Genomic DNA, 16,681 nt, shown 5'->3' with positions numbered 1-16,681 from the left:
CAGTGTATCAGTCTCTGTGTACAATGTTCTCCTGGTTCTGCTCATTTCACTCTGCATCAGTTTGTGGAGGTTTTTCCAGCTCACATGGAAATCAAGCAGCTTATTGTTCCTTATAGCACAATAGTATCCCATCACCATCACATAACACTATTTGTTCAGCCTTTCTCCAATCAAGGGACACCCCCACATTTTCCAATTTTTTGCTACCACAAAGAGTGTGGCTATGAAAATTTTTGTACAAGTCTTTTTCCTTATTATCTTTTTTGGGTATAAACCTAGTAGTGGTATTGCTGGATCAAAGGGTATGCAAAGAATAGTTAAGTTGCAATCTGCATTCGGATCCCATCCATTTCTTCTATGACAAATTGTAATTATTATCCCCATTATACAAATGAGGAAACTGGGGCAGACAAAGGGTATATGACTTGCCCAGGTTAACATTGCTAGTAAGTATCTGAAGAGGGATTCAAATCTGTCTTTCTGATTCCAAGTTTGAAACTGTATAGGGTGAAATAAACTGCATCAACAATGAACAATGACTTACTCATGTAGAAGGAGTATGGAACATACAAGAAAATAATAATAGAACATACATGCAATGGGCTTAGAGGGATCATCTGATAAAATGCAAGCTGAGCCATCTATCAGTTCTACAATGAACACAATTGGCCAATAGCAGAGAAGTCTATTTATTTAAGTCAACAGCAAAATAGAAATCAGAGAATATATACAGAAGAGAACATATATCAGACAATATAAAGTAAAAGAGTTCTCCTACTGGAGACAAGGTAAGTCAACTCAACTGAGAGAGTCCTAGATCTCTTCCAACAGGATATTTCCCAAAGGCTCTGGTGTAGCAAGCTAGATAGAAGGGCATGATAGTGATGGCTGTCTCTTGTCATGTCAGCTTCTTCCTGGAGTCTTTTTCTGTAGCAAATTGAAATGGAGTTGTCATCATCCATCTTTGCTCTTGAAGCTGAAAGCCAGATGCCTCCAAAGAGGGGGACAAAAAACCTTTGTCCTTAAAGAAAACTGAAGAGCTTTCCTCTCTCCCACTCTTGCCAATTCTGCCCTGAAAGGCACGGGACACTGATCACCAATAAGAAGAGAGTTCCATACCAGAGGGTTTGGGGAATGAGATTACATGGTGAACATTTCAGTCCTAGAAATTTAAGGTGTCATTCACTAAGCAACTCTGAATGTTGTATATAGAGCTAATTACCAAGATACTCACAAAATGAAGCAAGGCAACTCCTTGCTTCCAAGATCAAATAGAAGTCCTTTGTTTGGTGTCTGATGCTTTCCATAACCCAGACCTCTCCTAACTTTCCAATCTTCTTATACCTTGCAGTACTATACCTACTCTTTTATATAGTGGCATTTGCCTTCTTGCTTTTCCATTAATATGCCATTCATCTCTCAACTCTGGAACACAGGAATGATATGAACAAAATTACAAAACATTTCACACAAATAAAGTTAGAACTAAACAATTGAAAAAATCTATTACTCATAGGTAGGCTGAGCTAATATAATAAAAATTACTATCTTACCTAAATTAATTTACTTATTCAATGTTATACCAATCAAACTACCAAAAAACTATTTTTGTAGAACTAGAAAACATGTTAGCAAAATTCTTCTGGAAGAACAAAAGATCAAGACTATTAAGGGAACCGATAAAAAAAAATGAAGCACGGTGGCCTAGCGTTACCAGATCTTAAACTGTACTACAAATCAGTGCTCATTAAAACAATGTGATACTGGCTAAGAGACAGAAGGGTGGATCAGTGGAATAGACTAGGGGTAAATGACCTTAGCAAGCTAGTGTTTGATAAACCCAAAGATCTCACCTTTTGATATAAGAACTCACAGTTTGACAAAAACTGCTAGGAAAATTGGAAAAGAATATGGCAAAAAAATCTATACCAAGAAAAGGAGAAAATGGGTATATGATTTAGACATAAAGGGTGATATTAGAAATAAATTAGGGAAACATAGAATAGTTTACGTGTTATATCTATGGAGAAGGGAATAATTTATGACCAAACAAGAGAGAGAACATTATGGGATGTAAAATAAATAATTTTGATTATATTAAATGAAAAAAGGTTTTGTATAGTCAAAACCAATGCAACCAAGATTAGAAGGGAAACAACAAACTGGGAAACAATATTTATAACAATTTCTCTGATAAAAGTCTTATTTTCAAATATACAAATAACCAGGTCAAATTTATAAAAATACAAGTCATTCCCCAATTGATAAATGGTCAAAGGATATGAATAAGCAGTTTTCAGATGAAGACATTAAAGCTATCAAAAATCATATGAAAAACTGTTCTAAATCACTCTTGATTAGAGAAATACAAATTAAAATAACTCTGAGGTACCATCTCACACCTATCAGATTGGCCAATATGACAGTAAAGGAAAATGATTAATGTTGATCAGGATGTGGCCAAATTGGAACATTGATGCATTACTGGTGGAGTTGTGAACTGATCCAACCATTCTGGAGAGCAATTTGGAATTATACCCAAAGGGCTATAAAACAATGCATATCCTTTGATCCAGTAATACCACCACTAGGGCATATCCCAAAGAGATTTTAAAAAATGGGAAAGGATCTATTTGTACAAAAATATTAAAGCTCATCTTTTTATGGTGGCAAAGAATTAAAGAGATGCCTGTCAGTTAGGAAACAACTAAACAAAATGGGGTATATGATGGTGATGGAATACTATTGTGCTATAAGGAATAATAAACAGAATGATTTCAGAAAGAGTTGGAAAGAGCTACATGACTTGATGCAGAATGAAACAAGCAGAACCAGGAAAACATAGTACACAGTAATAGCAATATTGTGGAATGATCAAATATGATAGACTTAGCTATTCTCAGTAATACAATGATCCAGGACAATTCTGAGGGACTCATGTATGACAAAGGATGCTATCCATCTCCAGAGAAAGAACTGTTGGAGTAGGAATGGAGATGAAAGCATTTGATTTTTCACTTGTTTATTTGGGTATATGTTTTGAGGTTTTGGTTTTTTAAGATTATTCACTTACAAAAATGACCAATATCGTAATATGTTTTGTGTGATAATACATGTATAACCCAGATTGAATTGCTTGCCAGCTCTGGGAAGGGGGAAGAAAGGGAGAGAGGGACAATTTAAATCATATAACTTTGGAAAACTTATGTGGAAATGTGTTATTACTTGTAATTGGTAATAAAACATTTTTTTAAATTTAAAAATACTTTCTAGAATAAGAACAACAATAGCTAACATTTACATAGCACTTCTTGTATATCAGGCACTGTGCTGAGTCTAATATGATTATTGTCTCATTTGACCCTAGGAAGTAGGTGCTGCTATTATTATCCTTATTTTACAGATGAAAAAACTGAGGTAAGCAGAAATTAAATGATTTGCCTGAAGTGATACAGCTAGCTGAGGTCAGATTTGGCCTGGGGTGGGGTGAGGTTGTCTTGCTGCACTCTAACCACTGAGCTGCCAGGCATTTCTACATAATATGAAATTCTTACTTTGTATAAACCTGAAGTAGGTTTCCCTGTTACTTTGCCACACTGGTCTGCTTGGATTCTTTGGAGTCAGTATGGTTGGAACCCTTTTATCTCCCAATTCAGATTAAAAAATAAAGATGGAGGACGAGATAAGGGAGGCAGGGAAGACTTGGACGACCCCGATGAGTCAATTGTCTTAATTCTTGGGGAATTATTAGAAGTGTTTTTTTGACTTTGTTGTTCTATTGACAATAAATAGTTTCACCATGCTTTCTTCTAGACCTTTTCAAAGGACTTTCTCATTCATTGCAACATTGGTTATAATCAATTTAGGCAGCCTGTACAATCCTCCTAATCCCTGTAGATGTCTTTGCTTTTGTAATAGGACTGTTTGCTGCTAGACTGGGTAGTACTGAAGCTTCAAAGGTCATCTATGTTTTCCCTTTGCAGATCTCATAATAATGAGGCTTTTCCAGAACACATTCTGTGCCCACCGTCCTTCCACCCAGAGTTCTGGGGATATCTGGTAGGGGACCAGAGGGACCTACCCAAAGATAATAGCTTCTTGCAACTTCAGTGGGAAAGATCAGAAGCTTGATCGAAAAGTAGTCACTATGCCTAGGGTCCCACAGTCACATGTGAGATATATCATATAATATTACAAAGTATATAGTACATGAGATGTAGTGTGTTATGTTGATATTATTATATATTAATAACAATACATAATATTTGTAACATTATATATGTCTATATATTATGATATAATAGTAACTGACAGTATTGAGCATTCCCAAATGAGAAAACACTCCATATCAAAGCAGGCCAACTCTTCTATAAGCTAGAAAATTTCTTGGGGCACTGTGAAACTGAGCAGCTTATGTACATAGCCAGGATGTGTCAGAGGCAGGACTTAAACCTAGGTTTCCTTGGCTTGAGAAGGCTGGCTCTCTACTATCCCCCTCTCCTCCCTTCCTTCTTTACACACACACACACAAAATGCATATAGGTATTGTGTGTGCATATATGTATATGTGCATGTGTGTATGCATGTATGTATGTATGGATAGATAGATGGATAGATAGATAGATACACTTATTCATACCCACCCAGAAAGACAGAGAAGGAAACAAAGAGAGGAAGACAGAGAGAGAAAGAGAAAGAAGCAGAGACAGAGAGAGAGAAATACTTCATGGCATTTATGACTTCATGGTACAGGTTATCTTTGCAACAGAGTAGATCACAACTCATCTAAGCCTTCTTATCCTATGTGACTCCTATCCATGCATTCCCATAATTCCTTCATAGGAAGATTTCTCCTCTCAATCTACTTTCTCTAGAGTGTATGTCATCGTATGGATCCTAATGGAGAGTAACAACTGTCCACTGGTTACCCATTACTCTCATTGCATGATTAGCTCACTTCTTTCATGCATCTCCTTTATGACTTCCATTACATGGCTTCTCTTTGGCAGTTCCTCATTGGTTATATATTAAAACATACTCCAACCACAGGGAACAAACCACTTCAGAATATCTGCTGAGAAAACCCCAAATGGGTTAAGAAGATTTGGACACAATTGAAAAGACTGAAGAGCATTCACATATAGTATCATATTTTGTTGCTATTCCCCAATCAGTGGATCTTCCATTTTCCTTCCAGTTCTTTGCTCCTGCAAAAAGTGCTTCAATAAATCTGACTTGCATTTATCTGATTTTTAGGAAATTTGAGCATCTGTTCATATATTTAATAACAGACTATTTCTTTCATTGTAAATTGTTTGATTCCTTAAGCACTGCTCTACTGGAGACCATGTGATATCAGTTTTATGATAGGTATATGTTAGTTCCTTAAAGATTGTGGGATGTCAAAACTTTATTTGAAATATTTACTTTAAATAATTTCCCTAATCTGTTCATTTTCTTTTAATGCATTTTTTAAAACAAAAGGGTTTTTAAAAATAGCTGTTTCTCCTCTTTTCCTCCCACCTCCCAAACCCTCATGCATTTGTATCTATTTTAGATTATTAACACTATTTGATGGGGAAAAGTGTGTCAAATAGACTTAAGACTTAAGGTTAAAATGTGAGGAATAGTTGCCAATTGAAAGTAAAAGTTTATTATATAGACGTGGGGAGAAAGAAGCAAGTTTCACTTACAAAAATCTCATTTCTACATCTTTTCAAAAGCATACCTATTATGTAAAGTGAAATTTGTTGCCACACGAAAAGTTACTACCTAAATATGATGCAAAATAGTCTACATTCAGCCAAAAAGTATTTCCCAAACTGCATCCCAAGAAACCATGGGATTTCCATGAGAAAAATGTTGTTATATTTCTCTGTGGTGCCAAATATTCAATTGCATATGTAATACATTTAACATATGTGTGGCATTTTTTCCTTGATTAATCTATTTTGCTTAAAAATATTCCAAACTCTCTTTTATTGGAGGATTATTTGATACCCTCTATGCCAACATTTATGATTTCCATCAACATACTTTGAATCCAAAAGTGTCCTGTGGTCTAATGAGTTTGGAAATTACTACTTAAGATATTTTGAAAACACATTTAACGTAAGTCAAGAAGCATTACTTCCCTAGAAAATAGTCTTTCCTCATTAAACTAGGTCTCCATGAAATTCTTGCTTTGTCAGTACTTCTCAGAATTCTTAACGTATGACTCAGATCAAATAAAGAATGAATATTATACTTATCTCTGCTCAGTATCCAGGCTGTTCCACACGCAGTCTAGAGTCATGATGTAGTTTCTGTAATATAATCTCTTGCTTTTCAGAAGTTGAATCATCACTTTCAAACCTGAGTCTTCCATGGTGTTTTCAGAAAAATAAAACCCCAAACATAGGGTCATATACTTTGAGCTGAAGGGACTTTGGACGTCATCTAGTCTGAACCCCTCATTTTATAGATGAGGTTCAGAAAGCTTTAGTCACACAGGTATTAAGTACTAAAGTCTGGATTGGAACCATGTCTCTCACATTCTAATTTATCACACTTTCCACCCTATCAGAATGTCTTTCTAAATTCTTTTTTGACAAAAAGAAAATGTCATATTTAGGCTGAAGAAAAGAGGGAAAATCTTTTCAGTTCAGGGCATTCTTTGTTTCAGAGTGTTTTTATTAATAGACGTCCTTAACCGGAATATGACTTATTTCTTGGAAAATTTTATTTTCTACTTTAAAAGAGACTTCTTGCTTCATTTTCATTTTTCATGTTATCTATCCACTAGTCAATCTGATGCAATGCCTCTAAAATAAGTGGAGAGTTTGCTTTGAGAGATGAGAGTCTGGGTTTCAACATCCAGAGATACAAGTCTGACACCTTCTGGATACTATGTAAGTGTCACTCTTAACATGCCACTCTCTACCTTTGCCCATTAGAACCTGTAGAGAAAAAGAGAGGCTAGAGATGAATGAACATCTCACCATTGGGGGGAAAAAAAGGGAAAAAAGTATGCTGTGTTAGGCCTGGAAGATCTTCTTGTTATTCCTTGAATAAGACCCTAACTCCTGTTGTTTACATTGGCTGTTTCCCATGCTGGTAACTCTTTCCCTTCTCACATCCCCTCCTGGCTTCACTGACTTCCTTCAAGTCTTAGCTAGAGCCTTATCTTTTACAAGAAGCCTTTCATAGGCTTTCTTAATCTTGGTGCCTTCCTTCTGAGACTACCTTCAATTTATCTTCTTATGTCATTTGTACATAGTTTGCATATTGTCTTCTCTGAGTTCCTTGTGACCAAGGACTGTTTTTTTGCTTTTTCTGTTTCCTCAGTCTTAGCAAAGTTTCTGATGTAGTGAGCCTTCAATAAATGCTAATTGAAGGTCAACTAGATGACTAAGTGGAGAGAGAGCCAGGCCTAGACACTGTATGACCCTAAACACCAATTGCCTGGTTATCCCTCTTTTGCTTTGGAATTGATAGATTCTAAGACAGAAAGTAAGTGGTTTTTTTGTGTTGTTTTTTTTTAAATGCTAGTTGACTGACCTGTTGACTAGTCCAATTCTTTCCTTTTGGAGATGAGGGAGCTAAGGCCAAGATTTGTATAAAACCTTTTGACTTAGAGTGCTTGAAGTGAAGATTCTCTTTATCTTTGATATAATTTCTTCTATGAAAGTCCTACTCTGATGCTTGATTTTGTCATAAAGGTAGCAGTCAGTTCCCAAAGGTTATGCTTGCTGAGATCAAGCACTGGTAGACCCTACCAAGCTAGAAAGGGTTCCTAATATGACAGCCCACTCTACACTCCCTAAGTTCCAAGAGCCAGCATCAATCATCAAGGCTCATCATCTGAGAGTTGACCACTTGGTAATGATTTTTTTCCATTCAGTTATAGTACAGGGTTTTAAAAAAATCAGAGCGTTGGGCTAACCCCAAGAAAAAGAGATTTAGTAGTGATAAATGTTGTCTTGTACTTGACTCAAAGAATCATATTTGCAAGTACAAGATGGGAGAGGCATAGTTAAATAGGAATCAGTTTAAGCCAGACCTAGAGATTTTGGTAGATAACAAGCATAATAAGCGTCAGTGATGGAATGTGACAGTCATAAAAGTTAGCAACACTTTCGACTGTATTAAGAAAGGCATAGCATCCAGGTTTAAACGACCTGCACATACTCTGCTGTATTCAGAAATACCTGGAGTATGGTGTTTAATTCTGGGGGGAGCCACTATTCAGGAAGAACTTATTTTTTTTTAACATTTATTAATATGCATTTTTAACATGGTTGCCTGATTCATACTCCTCTTATCCCCTTCAGAACTTATTTTTTTAAACCCTTACCTTCCATCTTGGAATCAATACTAAGTATTGGTTCCAAGGCAGAAGAGTGGTAAGGAGTAGACAATTAGGGTGAAATGACTTACCCTAGATCACATAGCTAGGAAGTATCAAATTTGAGCCAAATTTGAGCCCAGGATCACCTGTCTCTAGGCCTGGCTCTCAATATACAAAGTCACCTAGCTGCCTCCACCTTTCCTTTTTTCTAACCTCCTTACTTCTCTGCCTCTCCCTCTTAAAATATCCCACCCTCAAAAAAAATCTTTGCAATTTCCTAAAAATAATGAAGGAGCACCTAGGTAACAGTGGATAGAGTACAGGGCTTGGAGTCAGGAAAACTGAATTCAATCTAGCTTCAGATGCTTACTAGCTGTGTGATCCTGAGCAAGTCTCTTAACCCTGTTTGCCTCCATTTCCTCATCCATAAAATGAGCTTCCTTTAAGTCTCAGTTACAATTCCACCATTTAAGAGACCTTTCCTATTTTCCTCTCCCAGTGCTTTCCCTCTGAGATTGCCTCCTTTTTACACTGTATAGATTTTGTAATTGCATAGTTATTTGCACATTTGTCTCCCACAATTTGAAATCAGGAGCTACTTTTGCCTTTATTTTTTGCCTTATAGTGTCTGGCATATAGTTAGTGCTTAATAAATTCCCATTGACTGATATGAGAAATAGCATTTTATCAGATAGTCATGAGAGAACTGAGTTTAAAAGTAAGCGGCCAGTATTCTCTATACTGAAACATTTTCTACAAGTGTATTATTTGTATAAAGCTATAGAGATATCTAGGGGTTTAAGCATTCCTAAGCTGTGGAAAGCAGATTTACAAGACCATGTAAATTATTTACAAGAAGATTATTCCCCTGTGAGAGTTCCCTTATAGCAATCTCCCATGGTATACTTAGAAGATGACCCCATTGATAAAAATCTGTTTCACACATAGCTTTTCAGGACAACCTGGTTCTCTTTCATAGTGAACATAGTGACACAGAGGGATAATAGTCAATGGCATCTCATGGCTTGTTCAGTTGTTTTCGTGTGGATCTGACTCTTTGTGTCCCTTTAAAGAGTTTTATTGGCAAAAATTCTGTAGTGGTTTGCTATTTCCTTCTCCAATTCATTTTCCAGGTGAGGAAACCAAGCTAAGTAGATTAAATGACTTGCGTAGGGACACACAGCTAGTAAGTATTTGAAGTTAGATTTGAACCCAGGTCTTTCTGACTTCAATCCTGATAATCTGTCCACTGTACCACCTCACTGCCCAATATAATGTCTTAAAACATTGGAAAAGTCAGTTGGAGACACAACCTCAAAGTCTCTTTAGGAAAACTCTCCCTGGTACAGATAGCCTAGCTACTTTCTGCTGCCAACTCCACAGAGGCTGATGATTTTCACACATGTTCCTTGACCAGGACTGACTTTATGGTATTTCTAAAAGGTAGTTTATTATTATTGAATTGTGAGCTCCCTGACAACAGGGACTAAATTTGCCTCTTTTTGTATCCCCAGTGCTTAGCATAGTATCTTGCATATAGTAAGGTGGTTAATAAATGTTGATTGATTTATTGATTGATGAAGGAAGAAAGTGGCAGAGCTGAAACTTGTACTCTAGGCTGCTAAGGTGACTGTGGATAGAGTACCCTAGTCAAAAAGATGTGAATTCAGATCCCCTCTTAGTACTACTATCTGTATCACCTTGAGCTAGTCACTTAGCCTTTGTCTTAGTTTCCCCAACTGTAAAATGGGCACAATAATAGCACCTAACTCCCAGGGTTGTTGTGAGTACCAAATGAAGTAATATGTAAATATGTTTAGCACTGTCCCTGGCAAACAGTGAGTGCTTAATAAATCTGTGTTTCCTTCCTTCCATTGCTCTCTCTATTGTACCTTGTTGCCTTACTATTCAAATCACTTAAATTCATTCCAGTTCAATTTAACAAGTGTTTATTGAACTCCTCTTTTGTTTAGTGTGGCAAATTTTATTTTATATTCTAAAATAGGTTATCTAAAAAAAGATACAATGTGTTTGTTTGTGCATGTTTATGCATGCTTGTTGGGTTTCTTTCAGTGATGTATTGGCCTGAAGAGTAAATCTATATCCATTATTAAAGCCTTTCAGAGAAACAGGGAGGGGAACTGAAACAGGATAGATTGCATAAAAACAATGAAAGAAATTGGACTTTATCATCCACATCTTTGCCTGATGTCTCCTAACATTTTTTCCTCTCTGATCCAAGAGTCCTGATCATTTCTAAATTGCCTTTTAAGATGAGTGTGTGAGAAAAAAGTGGTAAAAGTAATTAGGAAAATCTGGAAAGTTTGGCTCCATCTTTATTATTATACAAGCACACCCTGCCTAACATCATCAAATGTTCAGCAAAAGCATGATTTGGGGTGAAACAACCTCACGAGGGATAGTTAGTTCCAATGCAATAATATGAATAGGATAGTAAGGAGACAGATGCTCAGGGGACCAATCAAGCCTGAGTGCTAGCTAAGACTGTCATTGGCTACCCGGTTTGCATCTCAGGTATTGGCTGAAAGACATTATAGTATGGTTCCATTATGTTCCTGTGGATTTTAGAATAAAGCAAAGAAAATCAGTGATTGATGGTTGGGCAAAGTTACATGTGCTTTGCCTATACTTTCACCATGTTGTTTTAAAAGACTCTCTTCTATTTTGCTATTGGAGAGAGCAAAACAGACTAGCTCTGTAAGCTGAGTTTATCCCAAACCCTAGACAGGGCACCAGTACAGATATTTCTCCTGTCACCTCTAACTATTATTGAAAATAAAGAAATATGAAGTGTCGATAAGTGTTTATTTGAAAATGCTTCAGGATAGAAATTATCTTCTTTGTAGTCATGTCAAATGGACAAAAGGCACTGGCCTCTGCTGCTGGCATGCCCAGAGAGGAAAGGGAATTGGCCTTGGAAGGATGTATCAGGCAGACAGCAGACAGCTGTGTCTGTGGACGTGCAGCTTATCATCAGCCAACTCCCTCCTGATGTTCATGTTGCCCAAACCTTTGCAATGCAGATGTAGACAGAAAAGATGTGATCATGGGAACACACATGAGCACTATAGGATGGGTATGTGGACTGGCACACAAGGAAAGGAAGCTCAATAACCCCAGACCACTGTGACTGGATTTACTGCAGATTCCTTCACACTCCCTTTGTTCTCCCACTTAAACACATACTCCATGTCTGCAGAATGATGGGGGCTGGCTAAAATCACAGACCACTAAAGTGGCTCCTCTTTGTCCTGGATAAGCAGATTTGTGTTAGCAACACAAGTAGATTCCCAATGCAGTAACTATACTTGCTTTTGCCCCTGTCGCCAGAGGGCCACCTACTAATTTTCATCCTACTAATGCTGATGTACAACTCCTTATAAACAGGCACTTCTCTTTGGCTTATAATTTTAGTATGTGTTAGAGTAAACCTCATTTTGGGGTTCAACTCTGCCCAAACACAATTTGGATAGGCAGTTAGGGGACACTGTGGGTAGAATGTTGGGCCTGGAGTCAGGAAGTCTCATCTTTCTGTGTTCAAATCTGGCCTCAGACACTTATTTAGCTGTGAGACCCTCAGCAAGTCACCTAGCCCTTTTTGCCTCCATTTCCTCATTTGTAAAAATGACCCAGAGAAAGAAAGAGCAAATCCATTCCAGTATCATTAGAAAACCCTAATTGGAGTCATGAAGATTTGGACATGACTGAAAAATGATTTAACAAAAAGTTTGAACACGTAAAAATGTGGATAGTCCTGATAGATGTATAGAATGATTATTGAATTGAGAGACGGGAGATCTGTGCTTTTAGTTTCAGTTTTGCCACTTACTATCTCTTTGACCTTGAACCAGTCATTTAATCTCTTTGGGTCTTATAGATTCTTAAGTCTAGAGCCTGAAAGGAACTCAGAGTCTGTGCACTCTAACTCCCTCATTTTTCACATGAAAAAACTGAAGACTAGAGAACAACTTACTATTGTACTCAAAAATGAATTTTCAGTGGCTGGATGTGAACCTAGGTCCTCTGACTCCAGAGCTAGTGCTCTTTCCGTTGGACCTTGCTGACTCTCAGTTCAATTTCTACATGTATCAAAATTCTGAGATTTGGGATGATGGTATATTGTGCATCGATTCCAAGGTCCCTTCCAGCTCTAATATTCTTTGAATGGGTGTTGTTTGGAATCCTTCTTTTCTTTAGGCAAAACACCCATGTATTACAAAACATTTGACTTCTCCAGACCTTGAGGTATGTATTGGACTGCATTTGCAAAGAAATGCAAATTAAATTACGCATAAGCATAGTGTACGTGGGTCCCAATATGTAAGAATCTTTCCAGTTCAGGTAACTACTCATAATAATGCTCTCAGACCTAACCCACTGGATTGCCTGTTTAGACCAATCATGTGATTTGAGTGAGAGCATGGCATAGTAGATTAAGAGTTTGCCTCAAAGCTATGAGGTTTCAAATCCTACCACTGGCACAGTGGTTGTGAAACTTTTGCAAGACACTGGATCTCTCTGTGCCTGGGGAATTCAAATCAATTCAGTAAACATTTATTCATCTCTTACTATGTGCCAGGCACTTGGCTAAGCACTACAGATAGAAAAATAAAAAAATTAAAAAAACAGTCCTTAAGGAGCTTACAATATAATGGGGGAAGACAACTTACAAAAGAAAGCTGAAAAGCAAGTGTCGGTGATGCAACTAAAGGGTACTGAATATGGGGGCATGATGTTCAGTGAAGTCAAAACCAAGTTGCTGAAGAAAAATGTAGAGTTATCTCCAAAGTTCTGAAGGTTTTGAGTACTCTATAAAGGAAGGCTTTGGGAGGAGTTTACCATTGTACTTTCCAGTCCTTCAATCAGAAGGGAGAATTGAGAAGATGCTAAGTCATCAAAAACTAGGTCAATCAGCATAGCGAGGAGATTTTAGGCGATCAGTTTATCCTGGGGGAAGGTATGAAGGTTTCCTAGAGTCAAAACCAAGCAGAGCCACTGATGGAGAATGGAGCATTACATGGTTAACTTTACCTTGGGCAACCTCCTAAGATCAGAAATTACAGACCAGATTTTTGTTGTTCAATTTGGTCAGGTCCTACTCTTCATGACTTCCTTTGGGATTTTCTTGGTAAAGATACTGGAGTGGTTTGCCAGTTCTTTCTCCAGCTCAGAACTAAGGCAAATACACTTAAGTGACATGCTCAGGTTTACCTAGCTAGTAAGTGTCTGAGGTCAAATCTGAACTCAGGAAGATGAGTCTTCCTGAACCTAGTCCCTGTCCTTTATCCACTGCTGCCCCCTTATAGATAAGATGCCAACATACAAGTGTAGAAGGAGTTTCATCATTCAGAGATTCACTCTATCAATCTGATCACAACTCTAATCCCTATCTCCATCCCCTATTATTCATCATATGCCCTCATATCATTATTTTAAGAATAATCTACTTAAAATACTTAGATTGCAAGAAAATGCCTTAATAGCAAACACACTCGGCAGCTATGGCCCCAAGCAAACCAAACCATCTCTTCCTAGCCTTCAAGGGGTAGAAGGTTTGAGTCTAGCCTGGTCTTGGTCTGGGCCTCTTGGTCAGTGTAGCTCTGTCCCTGTGGTCAGTCTAGAGAATACAAGATGTTAGAATAACAACTTGTTTCTCCCCACAGGAGTGACACAACCACTACTGCTAGAAGTCACTACTGTTCCCCACAGGGATATTACATCTTTAGGATCTAGAAGTCAGTACTGTTCAACTCAGGAAGGCTGCTCCTGTTACTGAAGGTGTACGTCTGTAGGACTTAAAATAGCTCAGACCATATTGAGTGCTGAGTCAGAGCCACTGCAAGAAGCATTCTGGTCCTCCATCACTGTTGCTTAGATTGCCAAGATTGAGCTGTAGTCCCCTTGTTTTGCCATTCACTTGGGTTATTGTGGGAATGGGATATGAAGAAATGATTATGGTAGCTAAGAAAACATGTGCTTGTAGCTTCATGTTGACCTTGGTGAAGAGAGTAGTTCTAGCTCTCTACCTACCCTAAGGCTTACAGCAGGTCTTGCTTCCTCACTCAAATAATTCAGTCAGAAAAGAGTCTGAGATCAAATCACTTCTGTATGCACACTCAGTTTGAACTCAGAAGTGAATCGAAAAAGCCTATCTTCACAATGCAATAAGCAGAACCAGGGAAGTGGGAAATGGAATTAAACATTTAGATGGCATCTGTTCCAGGCACTGAATGAAGCATTTCTTCTTCTTTTTTTTACAAATATCCTATTTCATCCTCATTCACAACAACCCAGCAAGGTAGGTGCTAGCACTACCCTATTTTATAATTGAAGAAACTGAGACAAACAGAAGTCTAGTGACCTGGGGTTATGCAGCTAGTACATATTTGAGGTCATATTCGAACACAGGTCTTCTTGACTCCAGGCTCAGCACTCTGTCCATGGTACCACCAATTGCCTATGATACCTACACATACTACAGAGTTTACTTTTTCTTTTTTTAAACCCTCACCTTCCATCTTAGAATCAATACTGTGTATTGGTTCCAAGGCAGAAGAGTGGTAAGGGCTAAGCAATGAGGGTTAAGTGACTTGCTCAGGGTCACATATCTAGGAAGTATCTGAGGTCAGATTTGAACCCAGGACCTCCCATCTCTAGGCCTGGCTCTCAACCCACTGAGCCACCCAGCTACCCCCTAGAGTTCACATTGAAGACTGCCTCAGGTCAAGTACATCATGAATACTCATCAAAAAGGCTGGGATCTCATTGCTCAGACCCCCATTACACATGATATAATGGAAAAGATGCAAAATTAAAATCAGGACAACCTGGAAATAAATTCCAGGTCAATATGACCTTGGCCAAGATATTTAACCTCTCTAGGTCTTAGTTTTTTCATTTGTAAAAATGAGGGAATTATACTAGATAATGTCTGAGATCCTTCCAGCCCTGTGCTGCTCTTCCCCAACAATAGTTGCCCAAAGCTATTTCTTCTTTTTTTAATTTAATAAATGCTTATTAAACATTTTTTTCTGGGTTATACATGTATTATCATGTAAAACATATTTCCATATTGATCATTTTTGTAAGAGAAGAATCATGTCAAGCCAAAAATCCAGAATAAAAACCCAAATAAACTGAAGTGAAAAATTGCTTGAATTGATCTGCATTCCGACTTCAACAACTCTTTCTCTGGAGGTGGATAGCATTCCAAAGCCCTTTCTTAATCATCCTTCCTTGCCCTCACAAATTACTTTTCAGATTTAAGGCAAGCCTAAGGCCAGCCTAAACTAAATACCATAGCTCTGAGTCCCCACCCAAGTTCTATCTTTTTAACCAAATTGACTAGATAAATTTATGTTTCCAAGAAAAAAGTTGTTTAATTACTAGCATAGCAAGAGAAATGACAAAATACTCATATATTTATATGTACATACATATGTATATGCATATGTGTATATGTTTGCATATTCATATATGTATGTATATGCATATGCATCTGCTATTTTGTGTCCAGCCTCAGTTCCTTTCCATTGCCACACCTCATCATGGTGGAGGAATCTAGCAAGTTATAAGAATTCGGGAAGGTTTTCTTTCCCCTTCTCCCCCAAAATATACCCTTAGCAAGAGAGGTGATAGCTAAGTCAGCCGTTTGGTACTGAAGCAACCTTTGTGGCCTCTTCATGGCTACAGTTCAGACTATAGAGAGCATCTCAGCTTGTACTGTAAATAGTCATGGGAACCTTGGTGACTCCAAATAACTGAATCTGCCTGGATATATTCTGAAATAACAGCATCCCCACTTCACTCTTATTATTTCTGTTTCTTGACCCACTGAGGGAAAAGACTCTCACTTCTCTGCCCTCATATATATTATTGGCACAAATGGGAAAAGTCTAATAAGTCCAAGACTTGGACTCCTTGGAAATATGGGACAAGGCACCCCCAACATGGCAACCTTTACCTTTTCTTCCTTTGAAGTCTTTTCACGTGAATTTCTTGCCATATCACCTGGTCTATTCTATTATGTGTGCACTGAAATTTTATCAGTGCCCACTGATGGCAAGTACAAGAATATAAACTTCAAGAAAGCCCAATATCCATGTTTGTTGAGGATGTTACAAGTGTTTGTACAACAAGACTGTCTAGCTAGACTAGGGAATAAGGGAAACCAAGTTTGTAATGAGTTTTGCTTCTGAGTCCAATGCCCCTTCCTTCAGGAAGCCTTCCCCCGATAACTCTAGTTATCAAGGTAACGACCTTCTTCCTCTAAACTTAAACAGATCTTTCCTTTGTACCTCAGGAAATGGAATTATTCCTATTTGTGTCGGT

The sequence above is a fragment of the Gracilinanus agilis genome, chromosome 1 (genome assembly GCF_016433145.1).
Source record: "Gracilinanus agilis isolate LMUSP501 chromosome 1, AgileGrace, whole genome shotgun sequence".
Taxonomy (NCBI): Eukaryota; Metazoa; Chordata; class Mammalia; order Didelphimorphia; family Didelphidae; genus Gracilinanus; species Gracilinanus agilis.
The sequence above is the reverse complement of the archived record's forward strand: the minus strand, read 5'-3'. Positions refer to the sequence as shown.